General features: G+C 40.2%; 1 pseudogene; it reads left to right on the forward strand.

The window, feature by feature from the left end:
* The first annotated feature begins 627 nt into the window (after positions 1–627).
* Positions 628–2113, forward strand: LOC103882608 (annotated as a pseudogene).
* Positions 2114–22117: the final 20004 nt, after the last annotated feature.

Consider the following 22117-nt stretch of genomic DNA (forward strand, 5'->3'; position numbering starts at 1 on the left):
AGACGTGCTGTAAAATACACACCAAATTTCAAAAAGATAGTACCCCAAAAAAGTCAAATAACTCATTAATAACTTTTTATAGTGATTATATGTTAAAATTTGTTTACATTGGATTAAAATATATTACTAAACTTTTACTTTTCTTTTACCTTTGTCAGAGGGCTACTAGAAAATTTTAAACTACCCATATAGCTCACATTATATTCTAATTAGATAATCTTAACCCAGAGTATTTATGAAAACGAGAATATCAGAGGTAGCCCAGGAATCTGCACGGTTAACAAGCATCCAAGTGACTAAAATCACGGCTATTTGAAAACCCCTGACACAGCAGTGACTTGAAGCATGAGTCAGGACACTTGGATTCTAAACATCATTCAGTTCTTCTTACCTGGGCCTTAGTTTCCTCATCAATAAAATGAAGGGCTTGGATTAGATCTGGAAAGTTGTCTGATTTAAGGCTTCCGATCCCATTACCCACTGATTATTTGTCCATAAACCTAGGCCAGCAAAGATCCCCAGAGACTGAATGGACCCAGATGGGTACCAGATTCAGGCAGGTGTGACTTTAGGGAGGCTTTCCTGGTTTTCACATCCTCCGGAGGACTCTGAAAGAATGTTCACCCGGGGGCTTCCCAGAGGAGTACAGCTAACTCCAGGGAACCACATGGAACCTTGTCTGCATCAACATCCTTATCACCACCAACTGCCCAAGGACTGCTATGTACAGCAGAGCCCCCCGATATGTCCTAGAGCCGACTCATACCCTTAGGCTGCCCTAAAAATGGCCAAGATTCCATGGATCAAACAGAAGAACCCAGCCCATCCCAAGAAAGGTGACTCGACTCAACCTACCAACCTATTCAGCCAGAAGAATTCCTTTTCAGAAGCAGATTGGGAAACCAATGTTTTCCCGCTGTGGAACTATCACTTTCACCTTTCCAAGACGACTCTGACAAAAGTTGCTAACCCACTCTTCAGAACCTTTGAAATTCATCTTCCTAACTGAAGGGAGGTTTTCCATTGGGAAAAAAATGGTTCATTCAAAATAAGAATAAATGTGTTCGGCGTCGGCGTCGCTCCGCGCGGCGGGGCTCTAGGCCGAGGTCTCACCGCGAGCTGCGGGTGAAGCGTTGAAGGCTAAGCGCACGCGAAGAGTCGCCACCCGTTTGGCGTTGGCTCTGGCGCCGGCGTCGTTGTGTCCTGACAACCGCTCCGGTAACCGGTTCCGAGACAGTGGGTGCGGCCGCTTTAGCCCTGACCGGGCTCCACAGCTGCCTGCGGGTCTCTGCTAGTGCCGGACCCTTTCGTAGCGGACCCTACGACGAGCTGCGACCCTGAGCCAAGAGAGGGAGCCCCGGCAATGGCGGCCTGGACAACCTCGCACCGGTCAATCAAGGGGATCCTGAAGAACAACTTCCTCTATGGTGGCGTCTGCCGAACAGCCCCACGGGAGTGTGGACTAGGAGCTGAGCAAAAAATCCCGGAAGTAGGATGAAATGAACATCCTGGCAACATACCATCCAGCAGACAAAGATTATGGTTTAATGAAAACAGATGAACCAAGCACTTCTTCCCATCGTATTATGGGTGATGATGAAGATGCATGTAGTGATATAGACACCACTGAAAACATGGCACCAGATATCTTAGCTAAGAAATTAGCTGCTGCTGAAGGCTCGGAACCAAAGTATCGGGTTCAGGAACAAGACAACAGTGGAAAGGAGGATAGTAACCTCTCACCTGAAGAACAAGAAACAAAAGTGACAATTTGAAATGAAAAGGAAGCTTCATTACAATGAAAGAATATCAAACTAGCTAGCTAGTTTCAAAAAACCTACGTGATGATGACGAAGATGAAAAAATGTTAGAGACTGCAGATGGAGAAAGCCTGAATACGGAGGAATCGAATCAAGGATTTACTGCAAGTGACCAACGGCAAAACAAATCACGAAGTTCATAGAAGAGATTGGTTCAACGCTGTAATTGTTTGTTAGATATAAACCCTGTTACTATAATTGCTTCTTGTTCTCCACAATTCATGACTTAAGTACCAAAATGCATACCAGTTATTATATATTGCCAAAAATTAAATGATAAACTTAGAGACTGATTAGACTGAAAATGCCTAATAGATGTATATATTCTTGTGCCTAGTACTTTACCACCAATACAGTGTAATATCATCGGTCCAAAATTGCATTAATTTTGTAAATACACTGGTTAATTTGTATTAGTTATTATATAGCTTTTTATGCTTTAGAGGTTAAACAATATATTTGGGGGAAACTATTTTCATCACTCTAAATGTGGTGGTAGCTCTTATATAGTTTGTCGGCTTTTTTTTTTTTAATCAAAAGCCACCTGAACAACAAGACATATAGACTGATAAATATTCAGGCTGAATAGTATTTTAACACTTGTCTTCAACTTGATTTGTCTGTTTAATTGAAAAGGATTATAAGAGTTACCGTTGCATTTTCTGGCCTACTACCTTTAAAACTCCTGTTGTGTTTCTTTGTATTTACAAGGAAAGGACTGAACTTTTTCTCATCAAAACTGGCTTTTTTCCCACAAATAAATTATCAGGTTAAACTTGCACTAATGTCTGCTCTGTTTTTTGTTTTGGTTTTTTCTGTTTTATGTTTTTGGTACACTGGGCAGACTTCAGAGCAACTTTTTTTTCAATAAATATTCTAATGTAGCTATCTCGGCATTCCCTTTAAATACCTGTCTTAACCTCCTGCTTTTATTTCTTACTCCTTTCCACACATACGCACAGAATCCTTTACCTTTTAAAGGATCATTAAGATTACATTAGGAACTCTTTCTGTCACTCTTCTGTGATTTGCTGCAATATCGAAATTCTTATTTTGACCATCACTGCCTATTCATTATTCTAATACATGAAGAAAATAGATTAAGTAGCAGCAGTACTATAGGCAGGAAATACAGTTTAACTGCTAAATTTCTATACCTCTCTGATTTACAGCTTGCTAATTAAATTGCTATTATTAGTTTGTTTGGCTTAGACTTAAGAAAACAACTAACTGAGGGTTTTTTTTGTTTTCTGGGTTTTTTTTTTTTTTTTGGCATGAGGAGAGAATTGTGGGTAACCAGTGATATGATTATTACTTAATGTACAGACAGAAGTAAGCCTGGACATTGTTTAATTTAAAAACTTTAAACAGTCACTGCCTTAAGGGAATATTATAATACATACTATGACAAATGTACATTATTCTTCTAACACAGTAAGAATTACTTGGAATATTTTCCTGAAATGAAGTGCAGGAAAGCCCTGTGTGTCTTGGTTTAGTGATGGTTTCATTTCTAGCCAATTATTTGTATCTTAATTTTTTGTTAGTACCAAAATAATCTGTTATATGAACAGACTTTTAAAATAATTTCTGTATATTTTATATATAAGAAAGCTTTTATTGAACAGCTTATCTTCCACTTGCAAGTTTATGGAAATATCAGTATGTCAAAATAAATAAAAAGTGAGAGAATTCTCTGATATTAGAAGAATGTGCTTATTATTTTGATTTTTTAAATGGGATATAATCAAAGTACTGCTGAACTATAGGTGCAGTATTCTACTAAACATTTCAGCTAGTAATACCACTGATTTAGCAACAAAACTGTTTATGTCTGCTTTCTGAATTTAGAATGTTGAGATTACTTGTTTAAATCTGTTTTGGGGGATGTAGAGATTAAGTCTGTACACACACGTGTACATATATTCACGCACCTTCTGATTTTGGTTTTCTCGTTTTTGAGTTCTTAGAAAGTATTCACATACTCTTTTTTTGTAGAAGTAGCTGTTGTACAGTGAAGAAAAGGATAAGCCTTTAAACAGTTGATTCTGTTTGTGTTTTCTACAAATTATTTTTTGAAATTTAAATTACAAGCAAACTCCTTTCCTGGTTTTCAGAAATAGATGATTATTTCAGAGCAGTAAGACATGACAAACAGCATGCTCAGGAGGATTTTAGGTAGTCAAATGCAGCTGAGAAAAGGTATCCTTGGTGTTGCCTTGTCTGTTTTCATTCATCTAAAATTCTGCAGGGATGACTAAAATTTGACATAATGGTATAAATGGATTCTTAAGAAGAACTTTAAGTTGAAGATTAAAGCAAGATGCCATTTTCCCCATGACTTTCATTTTGTTTACATTTTTCCCTTTAAGTTAGTATACACTACACATACATAAAATACAATAATATAACAAAACATAAATGTTCTTATTTTATAGAAGAATAAAATGTCTGATATTGGGATATGACTGGTGGTATTATATTAATAATTATTGTAATAAAATTAGTAACTTCTAAAATTGATGAAATACCTGCTAAGCATAATGAGAAAACTGTAAGAGGCCCCTGCGTGTGCTACATTTCCAACTAAAGATGCTTACCCAGTCCCAGCTCCAGCTTCTACTAGTAAAGGGGCAAGCAGAAGTCAAAACGATGGTGAAAAAAGTCAGAAGCTTATATTGTTTATTCTGGAGAATGCTGTATCTGGGCTCAGTCATTTAGGGAGCTATTCAGTTACCAAGTCCTCTTATTTTGATAGGCATATCTATTAAAAAGATTATTACAAATGCATGGGCAGTTATAATGACATAAATTTGATCATCGCCTAATAGGGCTCCTGGTTGACCCAGTTTGGCTCATATTAAGAGATTTATGTCAGTTCCTACTATTCTGGCTCAAGCACCAAATACTGTAATGTACCAATATCTTTGTGTTTGTTGAAAATAATCAACGATTAATCAATATAGGTAGAAGAGTGAAATGCCTGAGGAAGCCTTCATCCGTAAATCTAAAGACAGAGGTTGAACCCTCTTTTTACTGAGCCTCAAGGTGAATAGTCACATCAAATTGCAAACTCAAAGATGCAGCTTCAATTCTGCCAGGGCTTCCCCTGCCCTTTTCTCTCAACAGCAGAAGTAGACTGAAGACAGGTGATTAGGGTATTTCACTGTTAATCAAATTTTCTTGAGGTTGGATACTACCAATCTAATGAGAATTTAGTTTAATTAAAATGTTTGACTTGCATTCAATTGATGTAAGATAGAGTTGCAGTCCTTAATTTTTCAGGAATAAAATATAAAATATTGCTTAGGGTTTTGAAGGCTCTTGGTCTGCCTAACCTAAATTCCTAATCCAATGTTGAGAATACTGGTTTAAGTGGGAAGAAAAAGGCTGATAACAAAATAAACGAGGGAAGGAAGAATGTTTGTTTTATATTTTCAAATTGTCATTTTGTTTTTATGTTATTGGTTTTGGGGAATGTCATTAATGATGTAGAATAGATTAATCCCATATAAAAATATAAGTTGAGTAGTGCTATGATGGTGATAAATGTTAGTATAATAATGCTGTTATTTTTTGTTAATTCTTGGCTACTAAGTCATTTGGTAAAAATCGTGTAAGTGGAGGTAGGTCTTTTGGAGATAACAGAAATACAAAGATATGGAAGTTACTAGTGATAATTTACCCCATGTATGTAATAATGATAATGTGTGGAAGTTATATTTAAATTAAATAAATATGAATACAGTGATTATTAATATTTTGTAATTTGTAGATGTAACATTATTGTAGAAAGGTTGTAGGTTAGAATGGACATTTAGTCTATATGTGTAATTGATAAATAGGCTAGAATTTTGTGTAGTTATGCCCGATTTGGTCTTCCTCATTCTCCTACCAGAATTGATAATATAGCAATAATTAATATTACATTTGGGTTAATAGATGATACTTGGAATTGAGATTAGTGCCAGTTTTTGTCATGTTAATAAGATTATGCCTGATGTTATTGGAATTCCTTGTCTTACTTCTGGGACTCAGAAATGAAATGGAGAAAGCCCACTTTTTATAATTAGTGTTATAGTGATTATTACAGATGCTATTGGGCTGGGAATTTTTATGACTGTTCACTACCCAGAATATGATATATAAAGACATCTATGATTAGGAGTATAGATATAGTTGTGTTAAGAAATATTTAGTAGTTGCTTCTTTGAATCATGAATTTAATTTTTTATTAAAATGAGAATAATGGCTAGTACATTTATTTCTAGTCCTATTCAGATTATTAATCTGTGCAAGCTAAATATTGTAACTATAGTTCCTGTAAAGTTCCAACTCACGGTTCACATCACTCTCTGTTATATAGTATACAGAGACATACATATTATATATATATATGATATCTTTCTAAAAATAAAAAAATGAAATTGCTTTAGTAAGCATTGCCATGTGATTTTTGGAGGGAGGAAGATTGGGGGCAAAGAAGGAAATGGGTAAGATCGGCCCCAATCTAAATCTCAGGTGTGCTTCCCACAAAGGGCTCCAGAGAGTCTCTGGATTCCCCACAACCAGACAGCCACAGCAGGTGGGGTTAGATTGGAGATGAAAGCATTTCAGATACATGTTTGTTGACTCACATGTAAGGATACAATTTACCAGACTGCCTAAGAGGAAAAGATCCTGGCCCAAACCTTTTCCTTAATCAATGGAAGAATCCTTACTTTCCCCTACTACAAAGAAAGGAGCAAAGAGCCAGCCACGAGGTAGTCAATCTGCACCCGTTCAGACCTGAGTGCAAGGACCTTCTATGGCCTGGAATCTTCAACGCACATGAAAAGGGCTTTTTCTATCCTTAAACGGTAATGACCTATTGCAATACGGCTGTGACACTGGAAGATACCAACTCCTATATCTTGCTTTGCTGAGGACACTCACAGTTTTAGCCTCAGACCTTCCTAGATTACAGTTTAGCTTTAGCTCATATTCTCATGTGTGTCTTAAATGTCAGCTTCTGATGAAGCTCATTAAATAGGGGCTGGCCCTTCCCACAGGGGGCTTACTATCTCAGCCAGACAATTCTTGCCATTAGGCAAGAGGAAGAAGACAAGCAAACTTGTAAGCGGTGTAAAGAATGGAACTGGGACCCAAATTATGAGCTAAGGCCTTGAGTAAACATATACAGAGGTTCCAGGTAAATGGTGATTCTGTTTACAGTGGAACAGGGTCTTCTTTCCCAGGACTTCTCCTCCTAGCTGATCTGATTAGCAGCTCCTTAGACATATCTCCTGCTCCAAAGTTTCCACTGCCACATATACAGGTAATGGTATTTTGCACAAGAAGATAAGCACAGTTCAATAATGGTAGGAGGGTCTGCTAATCAGCTACATCAATTGCCATATATGATCACTAGTCACATTCCCAACTGGTATGGCCCCACCTCTTCCTCTGCATGGAAAACAATTAATGGTATCGTTTTTGCTATCCTTGGATTGTGACTAAAGTATGAGGTGCTTTCGTCATAATTAGAGGTGCTGCATCACCAGGAATCTATGTTAATGAGCAACCAGAACTTCCTGGAAGACAATAGCCCAAGAAGCACCCCACTGTCACCAATGAAGAAGTGACTCTGGGAAGACCTTGGTGCTTGGTCAGTCTCCTGGGCCCCGCCCAGCCCAATCTGCAATGTGTAGAGACTGTAACTGAAAACGCAGGTTGTTTTCACTAAAGATATCCAAGGCATTGAGGAAGGGGCAGCTCTGCTTCAGTGACCTTTCATGAAGTACACACCAGGTGAAAAAGGGAATTTGCACCACAAAAAACTACACAGCTGTGGCTCCTAAGGGCTCCAAGCATCATCAGCACAGGCAGAGGAGATGGCATCCCAGGGCAGCAGCAGAGAGGCCTGGAGGGCAGGTGTCACTCACCCCAGGGGTGGCAGATGGTCTCATGTAGACCTGGATGACAATGGAGAAGTCTCTACTGGCACCTTCCCCAGCATCAAGGAAATAAAATGGCAGCTGCCACATAGTAACTAAGCCCTTGAACCAAAGATTTCTGAGGGCCAAGGTCCCAAAGCGGCTAGAAAAATAGGGTCATCAATACTAGTGGGAACATCTTTTAATCCCCATGAGTTGTAAGATCTTAACCACAGTCTACAACTTCAAACATTTTCTAGGATGTAAAACTCGCGTGGCTCACGCCTGTAATCCCAACACTTTGGGAGGCCAAGGTGGGCAGATCACAAGGTCAGGAGATCAAAACCATCCTGGCCAAAATGGTGAAACCTCGTCTCTACTAAAATACAAAAACAAATAGTCGAGTGTGGTGGCACGTGCCTGTAGTCCCAGCTACTGGGGAGGCTGAGGCAGATGAATCACTTGAACCCGGGAGGTGGAGATTGCAGTGAGCCAGGATCATGCCACTGCACTCCAGCCTGGCAACAGAATAAGACTCCAAAAAAAAAAAAAAAAAAAAATGCAGACACACAGAAAGCTTGTGGGTTCCTCCAAAGGGCAGCTCAGAGATTCCTTCTTCTCTGATCTCTCTTCACAATCAGGTTTCGCCAGCTTAACCTGAGACTTAAAGGTGCTGAAAACTGAAGGTTTCAGGTGAATAAATGGGACTGCAGAACAGAGATTGGCAGCTATCATTATAACCCAGTGCCAAAGGGGTTAGACCTGTGGGTTCCACCTCTCTGGTGAATGATCACCTTCACTAAGAAGATGGTCATCTACCAGTTATGACCTCACATTTTCCTACTCAATGCCTTTGAGTAGGAGAGTATAGAGAGGACTGGCTATCACCTCTCAGTAGCTACTGCTATTAACTAGCCAATTTTCAACAGCTCCCCTTATACATAAAGCAGGCATGAAAGCAAATTAGAGCTGGATCCTACTAATGGGGGACCAGGAACAGTAAATGTGTTTGGAAAGCCATGGGATTTGAGACAGAAAATCTCACAGATGGCATGATCCAATTCTATCATTTTTTAGTTATAGAACAGAAGCTAAGTGTCAAAATCAGGCCATGTGGTCAATGAAAGACAGAACAGAATACAAATCCATGCTTGGCTATGGTTATGGGCTGAATTGTGTGCTCCAGAATAAGGTATGGTGGAGTCCTACCCCCAGAAGCTCCAAATGTGGCCTTACTTGGTAGAATCTTTACAGAGGTCATCAAGTGAAAAGGAGCGCCTTCTTATCATTCTCATGCCTTTGCATTGTCATAGCTTAGTTCCCACTTATGAATGAGAACATGCGACATTTGGTTTTCCATTCCACTGGGGGAAAGTGTGGGAGGGGGTTGAGGGATAAAGGACTACAAATTTGGTTCAGTGTATACTGCTTGGGTGATGGGCTCACCAAAATTTCACAAGTCACTCCCAAAGAACTTACTCTTGAAACCACATACCACCATTTCCCCAAAAACCTATAGAAATAAAAAAATAACAAATAAATAAAAGGAGGTCCTCGGGAAGGGCTCTAATCCAATATGCCTGGTGTCTTTATCAAAAGAGGAAATTTGGACACAGAGACATGCACACAGGGAGGACACCCTGTGAAGACTGCCACGGTCAAGTAATTTCAGCAGGTGGAAGAGAGGTCTGGGGTGGATCTTCCCCTGGCACCCTCAGAGGGGCCCAGCCCTGCAGACACCTTGATCTCAGACTGCTGGCCTCCAGAAGTCTGAGCTAATACATTTCTGTGGTTTAGCAACTCCAGTTCTGGTACTTTGTTTAGGCAGCCCTAACAAACTAAAATAACTACTTCCCAGTCCACTAAGCCACCATACCAGTAGTTTTCCAATTCTGTTCTGTAGGGCCCTAGGGTCCCGGGTAGATGTTTAATAAGTGGCTCTCAGGAGTGGATGTGGGAGACCCGATATGCAGTCACTGCCAATTTCCATGGTGTAAACACTCCCCCTGTGGCCAATTTCAAGTTCCCAGTATGTGGTCACTGAATGCAGAGCCGGGAATTCCTGCACACAGTCACTCTCATGACCAGGAGGAGATTCCAGGAGGCACCTTGGGGCTGGAATGGGGTAAGTGGAGGACCAAAGAAGCAGGACACCAGCATCGCCACCAGCCCAAACTGAGCACTGTATGTATGAGAGCAACACAAGTGAAACTATGAGCTCCAATACAGTAGCCCATGACCATCGGGGCAACAAACCCACTTCTTTTTCAACCTGAAGTTTTTTGTATGTGTTACACGCCTAGACCTCTGGAACCCCAGACCACTGTCTGTAAAGGTCCAGCAGTTTTAGAGGTCACTCAGGGGCTCTTCGTGGAGGTCACCCTCCTCATCCCTGGCCTCTGTTTCTTGCTCATTAAAGATCACACTGCTTTTCACTTACCTAGAGATGAATTTCAAAAAGAGTGTCTTTCACATTCAGCAGAAGATCAAATTTTCCTCCCCCCCCCTCCAAAAAACCACTCTTCAGGAAAAAAATTCCAGAAGAATCTACCCACAGATTCTGAGTCCTTAATCTAGCTATCCAATGTGACACAGACCTCAGACACTGTGAGAACGTTTTGCTTTTACTGGGCCTGTTCTCCAGGTCTATGCTTTCTAATTATAAAGTTGATGTCTTAGTCCTTCACCGATCAGTTCCACTAAGAGGACTTGGTGCTTATGGCAATTGAATTGCTTCTTTTTATATATATACACTTTAAGTTCAAGGGTACATGTGCACAACGTGCAGGTTTGTTACATATGTATACATGTGCCATGTTGGTGTGCTGCACCCATTAACTCGTCATTTACATTAGGCATATCTCCTAATGCTATCCCTCCCCCATCCCCCTACCCCACGACAGGCCCCGGTGTGTGATATTCCCCTTCCTGTGTCCAAGTGTTCTCATTGTTCAATTCCCACCTACAAGTGAGAACATGTAGTGTTTGTTTTTTTGTCCTTGCGATAGTTTGCTGAGAATGATGGTTTCCAGCTTCATCCATTGAATTGCTTCTTTATCAAGATGTCAGATTCATCCCACCGTTCAACTACCTCTAACACACGAATTGTATCAGCTAAGCACATCAAACAGTAATGGTGAAAGGGAGAGGGACTAATGCAGTGGCTCCCAACTCGGGGCAATTTTGCCCCCCAGGAGACATTTGGTGGTGTTCGGACACATTTTTTATGGTCACAGCTGGAGAAAGAGATGCTAGTGGCATCTGGTATGTAGAGGCCAGGGTTGCTGCTACCTATTATGCAAGGCATAGAGCAGCCCCCAAAGATAAAGAATTATCTAGTCTAACTATCAATAGCGGGAGGTTGAAAAACCCTGAATTCATGAAATGGGGAGCCCATAACACATTGACTGGGAGAGATTTGGTCATTGTCCTATCACCATACTAAGGTGCCAGCCAGTAAGATGGTCTAAAGATAGTGGCATATCTTATATATGACACACAAAGAAGAGCCTTTATACAACTAAATTATTTTCAATAATAATTACGTAATAATAAGCAAGAACCATCATTTTCTTTAATTTTGCAGCAATTTAAAAAGTTAAAAATACATTTCTATTTTATAAATTTTATTCAAATTCAAGAAAATACTTAATGTATGAACTACAATTTGCACTTACCAAACAAAAACATTTTACCTTGCAGCACGCACTGTTTTATTTTAAAATTCATGTTAAGCAATGGGGAAAAGATTCTCTATTTAATAAATGGTGCTGGGAGAATTGGCTAGTCATATGCAGAAAATTGAAACTGGATCCCTTCCTTACACCTTATACAAAAGTTAACTCAAGGTGGATTAAAGACTTAAATGTAAAACCTAAAACTATAAAAACCCTAGAAGAAAATCTAGGCAATACCACTCAGGACATAGGCATGGGCAAAGATTTTTATAATGAAATTGTCAAAAGCAATTGCAACAAAAGCCAAAATTGACAAATGGGGCCTAATTAAACTAAAGAACTTCTGCACAGTAAATGAAACTATCATCAGAGTGAACCGAAAACCTACAGAATGGAAGAAAAATTTTGTAATCTATCCATCTGACAAAGGTCTAACATCCAGAATCTACAAGAAACTTAAGAAAATTTACAAGAAAAAACAACAAACAACCTCATTAAAAAGTAGGCAAATTATATGGACAGACACTTCTCAAAAAAAGACAGACATGAGGCCAAAAAACATATGAAAAATAGCTCAACATCACTGATCATTAGAGAAAGGCAAATCAAAACCACAATGAGATACCATCTCACGCCAGTCAGAATGGCGACTGTTAAAATCAAGAAACAAAAGATGATGGTGAGGTTGTGGAGAAATAGGAATGCTATTACACTGTTGGTGGGAATGTAAATTAGTTCAACCATTGTGGAAGACAATGTGGTAATTCCTCAAAGATCTGAAGGCAGAAATACCACTGGATCCAGCAATCTCATTACTGGGTACATACCCAAAGGAATATAAATCATTATACTATAAAGATACATGCACATGTATGTTCATTGCAACACTAGTCACAATAGCAAAGACATGGAATCAACCCAAACGCCCATCAGTGATAGACTGGATAAAGAAAATGTGGTACATATACACCACAGAATACTATGCAGCCACAAAAAGGAATGAGATCATGTCCTCTGCAGGAACATGGTTAAAGCTGGAAGCCATTATCCTCAGCAAACTAATGCAGGAACAGAAAACCAAACACCACATGTTCTCACTTATAAGTGGGAGCTGAACAATATGGACACAGGAAGGGGAGCAACACACACTGGGGCCTGTCAGGGGAGAGTTGGGCAGGAAGATCATTAGGGAAAAGAGCTAATGCATGCTGGGCTTAATACCTAGGTGATGGGTTGATAGGTACAGCACACCACCATGGCACATCTTTACCTATGGAACAAACCTGCCCATCCTGCACATGTACCCCAGAACCTAAAAAAAAATTATTTAAAAATAAAATAAAATAAAATTCGTGTTAAATTTTAAACACAAAAACTCCAAATTTCACACAGAATAACAGAATTAGAGTAACTCAAGTCTTATTTCTTCATCTTTACAATCACTGTGCTAATGTTGTTTGTTTGGAATCTACTGTTTAAAGGCAGGAATGTGTACTACTATGGGTTTGGAGGCATAAACTAAACCCCAAGTGAGCTCAAGTGGTCTAAATATTTTTGAACTTAATTTCAAAAAGAACACAGAGTCCACAGGTTGAGGGGCAGGGAGGGAACTGCCTGTATAACCGAATTATAATTGTAACTTCCATGTAAAATAGAGCTTACCTACGAGCCTTGGAGTCAAATACCACCATTTTCTCTACATTCTAGTGGTCACCCAGGCCAGCTGCTTCAACGTGGATAGGGGCTACACAGGCCATGAATATCATGAGAAGGTGAGGATCACTGAGGACCGTCTTGGAGGCTGGCTACCACATTTAAAATTTCAAGATGGTCTTCAGTTTGGAATTCACTGTTGGTCACTAGTTTGCTTAGTGGAGACCTACTACACAATACCAAGTGAAATCTTTGTTTCTCTGCTTTAATGGAGGGCATAGGTAATGCACTAAGAGGACTTTCTTATTACAACACCGGATATTTTCAATGCCTTGTTCATATTCCTGTTGCTTCACTCATGGCCAGCCCTGTTCTCACAAGAGGCAAGCTGAGTTGCCAAGCTGGCCAAGCACAGTTATTATGAACAATGTATTATGACCATCTTGGACAGCTCCAATTAGCAAGAAATATGAGCAGTAAGTTGTTCTGAATTGGAGCAAACACTTAGAGGGAAGCATTATTTTGATAAATGATCAAGATCTTTCAAACCTCAAATTCACTGCCTGAAATAACTCAGTACCACATTACGCCACGTCTGTTCCAATTCAGTCACTCATTCACTCATTTTACCTTCTCCCTTTGCATCCAGCATTTAGGAAGCTCACAAATAGTCACTGAATAAATAATACTATCAATAAGTGAAGACTTATAATAATTTGATATTTTCATTCTAAATTTAGCATAGAAAAAAACATTAAATACTAAAACATCCACTTAAAAATTATTTAAGTTCAAAATTACATATCACTGTCATAAATGTTGATGCAGATTAAATAGCATGAGGAAATAACTGTAACAAAGCAAAAAATAAAAACTTGTTTTGACAGTATTTTTCAAACTGATAAAAGCAGGGAGCCCTCTTAGCATAGCTGGCAGCACATCAATCTCACAAACTGGAAAAAGCAGCTACTATAGAAAATATATTCTGGATAAATATATAATAAATTTACATATTAGTTGTGTTTTAATGTTAGAACTAAACTGATATATATTCCTTTTTCTACTTTTTTGAATTTCTATTTTCTCGTAAAGTTTTCAGCAGTATGATTTTATGGGGCATGATTTTTAGTTAACAATGTACTATTATGTAATGCAAGAAGTAAAATAGTCTAGTAGAAAAGCATAGTAGAAAGAATGCTGGCCTAATGAGAAATCCTGGGAATGAGCACTTGCCATTGCTGATGAGCAGGATGACACCTCTTCACTTCTCAACCTCTTTATCTGTGAAAGGTAAGAACAGGAAATACCACTCACTTTATGCCAGCAAAATACAAAAATTTATTAAGACAGTAGTATCTCATGTTTTCTTACCACAAAAAAACAAACAAACAAACAAAGGGACACCAGGAACCTTGGGAGGTGTGGGATATGTCTATTAATATGTCTATTACCTTAATTGTGGTGATGAAATCATGGTATTTGCATACTTCCAAACTCATCAAATTGTTTACATTAAATGAATATGGTTTTTGCATATCAATATACCACAATAAAACTGCTTTTTAAAAGGTATGAGACAGATTTCAGTGTTTCAGAGTTGCTACCTTTGGAAAAAGCAAGCTAAGAAAAATATAATTCCAAATACACTGACTTTTTTTATTGTTTAGCTGAAGAGATTATAGCCCAATCATTTCTGTTTAAAGATAAATGTTTTAAGCTAATAAGCAACGTCAGCAAAGTCTCAGGATACAAAATCAATGTGTAAAAATCACAAATATTCCTATACACCAATAATAGACAGAGAGCCAAATCATGAGTGAACTCCCATTCACAATTGCTACAAAGAGAAAAAAATACCTAGGAATACAACTTACAAGGGATGTGAAGGACCTCTTCAAGGAGAACTACAAACCACTGCTCAAGGATATAAAAGAGAACACAAACAAATGGAAAAACATTCCATGCTCATGGATACGAAGAATCAGTATTGTGAAAATGGCCATACTGCTCAAAGTAATTTATAGATTCAATGCTATCCCCATGAAGCTACCATTGACTTTCTTCACAGAATTGGAAAAAACTAGTTTAAATTTCATATGGAACCAAAAAAGAGCCCACATTGCCAAGACAATCCTAAGCCAAAAGAACAAAGCTGGAGGCATCATGCTACCTGACTTCAAACTACACTCAAGGTTACAGTAACCAAAACAGCATGGTACTGGTACCAAAACAGATACCTAGACCAATGGAACAGAACAGAGGCCACAGAAATAATGCTACACATCTACAACCAACTGATCTTTGACAAACCTGACAAAAACAAGAAATGGGGAAAGGATTCCCTGTTTAATAAATGGTTTTGGGAAAACTGGCTAGCCATAAGCAGCAAACTGAAACTGGACCCCTTCCTTAAAACCTTATACAAAAATTAACTCAAGATGGATTAAAGACTTAAATGTAAGACCTAAAACCATAAAAACTCTAGAAGAAAACCTAGGCAATACTATTTAGGACATAGGCATGAGCAAAGACTTCATGAATAAAACACCAAAAGCAATGGCAACAAAAGCCAAAATTGACAAATGGGATCTAATTAAACTAAAGAGCTTTTGCACAGCAAAAGAAACTATCATCAGAGTGAACAAGCAACTTACAGAATGGGAGAAAATTTTTGCAATGTATCCATCTGACAAAGGGCTAATATCCAGAATCTACAAGGATATTTAAACAAATTTACAAGAAAAAAAACAAACCACCCAGTCAAAAAATGGACAAAAGACATGAACAGACACTTCTCAAAGGAAGATATTTATGTGGCCAACAAACATATGAAAAAAAGCTCATCATCACTGGTCATTAGAGAAATGCAAATCAAAACCACAATGAGATACCATCTCATACCAATTAGACTGGCAGTCATTAAAAAGTCAGGAAACAACAGATGCTGGAGAGGATGTGGAGAAATAGGAACGTTTTTACACTGTTGATGGGAGTGTAAATTAATTCAACCATGGTGGAAGACAGTGTGGCAATTCCTCAAGGATCTAGAACCAGAAATATCATTTGACTCAGCAATCCCATTACTGGGTATATACCCAAAGGATTATAAATCATTCTACTATAAAGACACATGCACATGTATGTTTATTTTGGCACTATTCACAATAGCAAAGACTTGGAAACAACCCAAATGCCCATCAATGATAGACTGGATAAAAACAATGTGGCACACATACACCATAGAATACTATGCAGCCATAAAAAAGGATGAGTTCATGTCCTTTGCAAAGACATGGATGAAACTGGAAACCATCATTCTCTGCAAACTAACACAGGAACAGAAAATGTTAAGATGTTCTTACTCATAAGTGGGAGTTCAACAATGAGAATACATGGACACAGGGAGGGGAACATCACACACCAGGGCCTGTTGAGGGGTGGGGAAATAGGAGAGGGATAGCATTAGGAGAAATATGTAATGTAGATGACGGGTTGATGGATGCAGCAAACCACCACGGCACAGGTATACCTACGTAACAAACCTGCAAGTTCTGCACATGTATCTCAGAACTTATGGTATAATAAAAAATATATCTATAAATGTTTTCTTTAAGAGTATCATTCTGACCATCATGCCTCCCACCATGCATACACTAGCTCTATCATATCTTGGTTTGTTAATGCATCAGACACCTCAGGTGATAGCCCATCACAGTCATCTACAGCTCAGGACCTAGGGGTGAACACCAAAATGGACAACAGAATATGTAGAGAAAGCTCCAGAAGAAGCAGGAACCCATGTCTCTTCCCATTTGATCTATTCTTGGTGTGTGTGTGTGTGTGTTCATGTATGTGCAAGTGTCTGTGTGTGTGTTTCTCCCAAGTTTCCTCAAGAAAACTTGATCACCAATGTCTCCAGCAGGCTGGACTTCTTGCTGCAGAGAAACAACTCTGGTGGGTAGGTTTTCTTTGTTTTCCTACAAGGAAAGAATGAAGATGGCAGGGTTCAGGAATGTATCAATATAGGATGTTGTTGTTTAAAAAAAGAAAAAGGCCGGGCGCAGTGGCTCAAGCCTGTAATCCCAGCATTTTGGGAGGCCGAGGCAGGTGGATCACGAGGTCAGGAGATCGAGACCATCCTGGCTAACACAGTGAAACCCCGTCTCTACTAAAAATACAAAAAATTAGCCGGGCGTGGTGGCGGGCGCCTGTAGTCCCAGCTACTCAGGAGGTTGAGGCAGGAGAATGGCGTGAACCCGGGAGGCAGAGCTTGCAGCGAGCCAAGATCGCGCCACTGCACTCCAGGCTGGGCGACAGAGTGAGACTCCGTCTCAAAAAAAAAGAAAAAGAAAAAGAAAAAGAGTCTAAGGTTCTCTGTTTCAGGGAATGGAGGAATAACAAGATGAAAGCAATAGGAAAAATGAACTGGCACGGAAGAGTTGGCTCCAGGAACTTCTCCTATCCCTCTTCAACTTTAAAATCAGAAAGGTTAATCTGGAGAGCCACTGAAGCATGGAGGATAGGTTTCCGAGCTGCACACTTAGAGCTGCACATGAATTCCCCAAAAGAGTAAAGGTGGAGGCCTTAGAAGACACAGTGAGGACTCCAGGAGGGGAAGAAGAGGACAAACACTCAGGAACAAAAGCAGCAAAGGCAGTCATAGTTACAGATGCCAAAGAGGGAAGAAGGAGAACAAATTTCCATCTAAGCAGGAGGGTGTTTGGAGAAAGAATGGGTGGTCAACTGTGCTAAATGTTGGAAAGAGATTACAGAGGAAGGCAAGAGGATGGAGACACAAAGCTTTTTCAGTAAGGTAGCCATTGGTATCTTTGGGCAGCATATTTGTAATAGAATGGTGGGGACAATCACCAATAATTACACCTCACACTACCTCACCAGTAAGGAGAGGACGCACATGAGGAGACAGACCAGCAAAACAGAGAAAGTATATGGTAGGAAGATTGAACACAACCAAGTGTGAGATTTGGGCATAGGAAATGTATAGACAATGGTTGGGTAATGGCAATAGGATGGAAGAGATGCAAAAGGGCTCAACCTAGAACATGAAGGACCCACTGGGGTGGAGATAGGGTGGACCAGCTTTGAAATCATTTCAGCAAGCAGAGCCCGATGTGCAAAGGGGTTACAAGCAACTAACCAGCAGTCACCCAGGGAGGCAGACAGCATGGGGCAGGGGAGAGAGGAGAGCGCCTTTGCATCATGGTGAACCGTGATGTTTTCCAATAAGTAAACTGAATCAGGAACAGGAAGAAAGTCGGAACAAGAGCTATTCTAGGAAGTCAGCTGAAAGGCAGCCAAGCCGCATTAGGGAATCAGTGGTGATAACCAGGCTCCCATCAACAGACTGTGTGGTTCAGGGGCAAGACTCCAGCCCCTGGGGAGAGCTGGCAAGGGCAAGCAGAAAGGGCTGGATCCATGGAGGAGTGGTGGAGCAGGCTCCCAGAGACAGATCAGGTTCTTGAGACTTTGTGAGCCAGTGAGCAGACCCGGGTGCAAAGCAGGACTGAAAGGGCCAAAAGAATGAGTCATGGTAGCCCAGAGCACTGGGCCAGAACTCCTCAGCCCCTTCCTCGAGCAGGGCAGAGACAGCCTGGGCAGTAGCGTGTTTGGCTCGAAGACTCCAGCAGAAGAGGACTGTGAAGGCTGAGAACCAGGCAGGAGTCAAAGAAGGGGTGCTTTAAGGTAAGGGGATGATCTAAACAGAAAAGGCAGAAGGCATGGTAAGAAAGAGTTCAGAGACAGGGTCATAAGCATTTTGTAAGGCTAAGGCCAAGGAAGAAGTGGGAAGGCATAAAATACCCAGAGAATACTTGGCCTTGCTGTCCTCAAATCTAACCAGTTGCAGACCCAGAGCTACTCTAGAATAATTGTTGATTGAATGTGATGCACCCTGAAAGGCACTCAATCAGATTGATCTGCTGTGTGAGGGCCAAGGAAGAATTTCTCGATTGCGAGGACTGACAAACATCCATGCAAGTCCCTACAAGAGGTTATGAACATCACATCTTCTTCTTTTGAAATTACTTTTTCACCATGCAGATTCTCATACTCTGAGATACTTGGTGAGTATGGTTCTAACTGAAGGCCAAGCCACAAGTTCAATATCACCACAGGGAACTCGGCAGCCCCACTCCTTGTCTTCCAAAGCTGCCCAGCTCCTCCTCCCAGTGACTGATTTTCAGTTTTGCAACTCTTGAAATTCAGATTTATAACTTGGGCTCGCTTTTAGTGGAGATGGCTGAAAAAGTAGATTTCTTCTTAGCCAAACAAAGGCTTCAAAAGCATCTCTTACAATTTTAAGCTTTTCAAATGGCTTCAAAATTGACGAGTACCAATAACAACTTTTTAAAATTTTGTGACTTTAGATCGACACCCAGAAAAATTGTATGCTGGGTTTTCCCTTAAGGAGAGAATATTTTGGATTTGCTTTTGTTAGTTTCGAATGGATGACTCCCCTTGGATTAATACCTTCACCAAAAGGATGAATGGGTTGTGCTACTTCAGCTGGGGAGTCCAGGAACCCGAGGGATGCTGCGGAGCCGTTCAGAGGGATCTTGGCATGTAGTATGTTCTCAAAACTTGGAAGCAGCAACGACAATAAGAAGGAGGAGGCAGAAGTAGTAGTAGAAACTCTAATGAAATTCATTGCCCGAAGATTAAAAGTACTCAAAAATGGGTTCAAATCAATCCATTGATTGTGCATCCAAAAACAGCTATAAAGGAAAGCTAGGGATATTTGTGCTATGTCATCATATTTTGAAGGTTAACACTATGAATAACAGCCTACCGTTCTTTACTAAATAGGTTGGCGCCATTTAAAATCCTGAGAATTTCAGGGGTATTTTTCAACTGAAATGGGTATTTTTAACTAGAAACTCAAGTGGTCTGTGGCCACAAATTGAGAAGACCTGGCCTAGTGAACCATTTTGTCAAACATTCTGCCTATGCCTATGAAATAATAGATGCTCAAGGCATCATTTCACATCATAATAGTAGAAATCTAGTTCTTCCAGGGCTAAAGCAGAAGGAGGTAAGGATCTGATGCTCTGACTTGAGACACAGCCACAGAACATGGTGGGGAGAATGATTCACACATATGTATCTATAATCAGTACTCTCCGCCCCCATGCGACTCTTGACCTGTCTTGTCTCAGGGTTAAGAACACTAACGAGGCCAGGTAGTGGCTCACGCCTGTAATCCCAGCACTTTGGGAGGCCAAGACAGGTGGATTACCTGAAGCCGGGAGTTCAAGACCAGCCTGGCCAACATGGTGAAACCCCATCTCTACTAAAAATACAAAAATTAGCTGGGCATGGTGGTGGGCACCTATAATCCCAGCTACTCGGGAGGCTGAGACATGAGAATTCCTTGAACCTGGGAGGCGGAGGTTGCAGTTAGCTGAGATCTCACCACTGCACTCCAGCCTGGGTGACAGAGTGAGACTCCATCTCAAAAAAAAAAAAAAAAAAAAGCACTAACAAGTGACAGAAAGGCAGGCTGGCTGTCTCCTTTCCTAAATAAAAATAGATCCATGTGCTTTAGATTTCTGAAACATAGATGTATAGTTAGCTTTTAAATTTTTTAAATGGTATGAATTTAAGAACCTGACTTTGTCTGTAGCAGTATCCACTGCAGATACAGAATGCACTCAGATCTCACTTTGGATTTTACTCAGGTCCCAGTAATGAGCTCCTATGCAATACCTGAGGCTATGCTCTGAAGAAGCAGGAAGGGGAGATCTTAAACTACATGATTTTGGAAGGCAAATGTAGATAGCCACCAATCTCTACTACAATGCTGCTTTATGTGGTCCCCAAGAACCTCTGACTTGATGAGTACTGATGGGCCCCCAAAATAAACTCGGGGCTAATGCCGAGCAGGAAACAAAGTGCATTAACCTGTTGGGTAGAATTAATTAATAATTCTCTCTCTCAACATGAAAGAAGCCCTGCTAGGACTTTTTATTTCTTTTTTTTTTTTTTTTTTTTTTGAGACAGAGGCTTACTCTGTCATCCAGGCTGGAGTGCAGTGGCATGATCTCAGCTCACTGCAGCTCCCAGGTTCAAGTGATTCTTGTGTCTCAGCCTCCCGAGTAGGTGGGATTATAGGCACCCACCACCACACCCAGTTAATTTTTGTATTTTTAGTGAAGACGGGTTTTCACCATGTTGGCCAGGCTGGTCTAGAACTCCAGACCACAAGTGATCTGCCTGCCTCAGCTTCCTAAAGTGTTAGGATCACAGGCGTGAGCCACTGTGCCCAGTACTGCTAGGAATTATCTTGGCTGTCTTTCTGACATTCCGTTGTGAGAAACAGCTCACTTGTCCAAACCCAAAGAATGGACTCAGAGAACTGGAGAACAGCAAAAGTGAGACTTTTAATGACAGTCTTGCAAGATCAGGTGTCTGATGGGAAGGCACACCCACCACAGTTACAACGAGCAATTTATCCCCTAGTGCACAGGTCTCTCCTCCAGTTCCTCATAGGCTGAATACTATGGGGTCAACATCTTCCCAGACGTCACTGATTGGTTGTTGGGTAGGGGCTTCAGGTGGTTTCTTTAAGGTTGTCTTGCTGCATTTTGTTGCAGCCCACAATGCATTACAATCCGAGTCAGCTCAGGGGGTCTTTAAGTATCTGACTTATGTCCTAAGTAGCTGGGCAACTCATAAGAACAGACAAAGCGAGCTATTTTGCAGGCTAGTAAACTTTCATCTTAGACTAAATTTTTTTGGATTAGATGAGGGCAACTAAAGGACAGGGGGTTGCCAACAAGCAGGCATCAGCTATCCAAGCAGGGCCTAGTATATCCTGTTGTTTTCTGTAGTTTGCTCACCTAAGCCAATTTAAGGCACTTTGTCTTAGAAATGAACCACTATATACATTATTTCCTTCATTTGTGGGGAAAGATTATTATTACAAATAGAAATTGCTAATATTTATTGACCACTGACTTTCTGCACTGCACCAATCTTACATATATTAATTCACTTAAATTCTCAACAATCTAGTGAGGGTTTACTGTTTTGC

This window comes from Papio anubis, chromosome 4 (assembly GCF_008728515.1).
Source record: "Papio anubis isolate 15944 chromosome 4, Panubis1.0, whole genome shotgun sequence".
Classification (NCBI taxonomy): Eukaryota; Metazoa; Chordata; class Mammalia; order Primates; family Cercopithecidae; genus Papio; species Papio anubis.